The sequence below is a fragment of the Aegilops tauschii genome, chromosome 1, assembly GCF_002575655.3.
Source record: "Aegilops tauschii subsp. strangulata cultivar AL8/78 chromosome 1, Aet v6.0, whole genome shotgun sequence".
Taxonomy (NCBI): Eukaryota; Viridiplantae; Streptophyta; class Magnoliopsida; order Poales; family Poaceae; genus Aegilops; species Aegilops tauschii.
In genome coordinates this window covers 200,057,583-200,059,552 of record NC_053035.3, presented here as the reverse complement: position 1 = coordinate 200,059,552, position 1,970 = coordinate 200,057,583, and positions in this window count along the sequence as shown.

The following is a 1,970-nucleotide window of genomic DNA, read 5'->3' as shown; positions in this document are numbered from 1 at the left end:
TGAGACCTTCCGCCGCATGGGACTGACTGATAAAAATCTTAAGCCGTCAAACACTGTTTTCCATGGCGTGGTGTCAGGTAAGTCAGCCTATCCAGTGGGTAAGATATCTTTGGAAGTTGCTTTTGGAGATGAGCATGACTCCAGGTCTGAGACTTTAACTTTCTAAGTGGTCAAGATTAAGAGCCCTTATCATGCTCTGTTTGGGCGGCCGGCTTATGCTAAGTTCATGGCGAGGCCCTGTTATGTTTACTTACAGCTTAATATGCCGGGTTACAAGGGCACCATCACAGTGCATGGGAGTCGCAAGGTGGCCTTGGAGTGTGAAGAAGGTGATGCTGCCTATGCTAAATCAGTTTGTGCGGCAGAGGAGCTGAAATTTTACAAGGATAATGTTGACCCGGCAGACATGACATCCTTGAAAAATCCAACCACAGAGCATGATCCTTCGCTCAAGTTTAAGTCGGCGGACGACACTAAAATGGTTGATTTTGTCCCTGGTGACTCATCTAAGCAGTTCAGCATCAGTGCTAATCTGGATCCGAAATAGGAAAGCGCGCTCATCGAGTTCATCCATGAGAACCGGGACATTTTTGCATGGAAGCCTTCAGACATGCCAGGTGTACCGAGGGAACTCGCTGAGCACACTCTTAATATTGATCCAAGGTTTAAGTCGGTCAAGCAATTCCTTCGTCGTTTTAATAAGGAGAGACGGAAGGCCATTGGTGAAGAAGTGGCCCGGCTCTTAGCGGCCGGGTTTATCGTTGAAGTTTTTCATCCCGAGTGCTTGGCTAACCCGGTGTTGGTGCTTAAGAAGAATGGCACTTGGCGCATGTGTGTGGATTACACGGACTTAAATAAGGCTTGTCCGGATGATCCGTTTGCTCTCCCCCGTATTGATCAAATCATTGATGCTACGGCGGGTTGTGAGCGTCTGAGTTTTTGGATGCTTATTCTGCTTATCATCAGATCAAGATGGGAGTTAAGGACCAGGAGAAGACAGCTTTCATTACTCCGTTTGGAGCCTTCTGCTATGTGTCTATGCCTTCTGGGCACAAGAGTGCCCAGGCGACTTACCAGCGGTGTGTGCAGAATTGCCTACACAATTAGATTGGGCGCAATGTTCACGCTTATGTAGATGACATTGTGGTGAAGTACAGGAAGAAGGAGACCTTGATTGATGATTTGAAGGAGACGTTTGACAATCTTCGGGTCTACAAGATGATGCTTAACCCGGCCAAGTGTGTCTTTGGTGTGCCAGCAGGCAAGCTCTTGGGGTTCCTGGTTTCTAACAGAGGCATTGAAGCTAACCCGGAGAAGATCAAAGCTATTACTTCTTTAGCTAAGTCGGCGTGTGTTAATGATGTTCAGTGCCTGGCAGGTCGCATTGTAGCTTTAAGCCGGTTTATAAGCTAGTGGGGAGAGAAGGCTATTCCTTTGTATCAGATGGTGAAGAAGACAAATCATTTTGTCTGGAGTGATGCGGCTAATGGGGCGTTTGAGGCGCTTAAGAAGCAGCTGACTGAGCCGCCGGTTCTTGCTGCCCCTATTGATAATGAGCCTCTGTTGTTATATGTGGCTGCCAATAGCCGAGCCGTCAGTGTGGCTATTGTGGTGGAAAGGAAGGAGGCAGGCAAGGAATATCCGGTTCAATGGCCGGTTTAATACATCAGTGAGGTGCTTATTAAGTCCAAGCAGAGATACCCACACTGGCAGAAGCTTGTGTATGGGGTTTTCATGGCAAGCCGGAAGCTCAAGCAATATTTTCAGGGTCACCCCATTACCGTGGTTAGCTCTGCTCCCTTAGGAGACATCATCCAAAACAGAGAAGCCACAGGCCGGGTCGCTAAATGGGCCATTGAGCTTGGACCCTATGGTTTAAAGTATGTGCCTCGTACGGCCATCAAGTCCCAAGCACTCGTGGATTTTATCAATGATTGGACAGAGTTGCAGGCACTTGAGGAAAAGCCGGA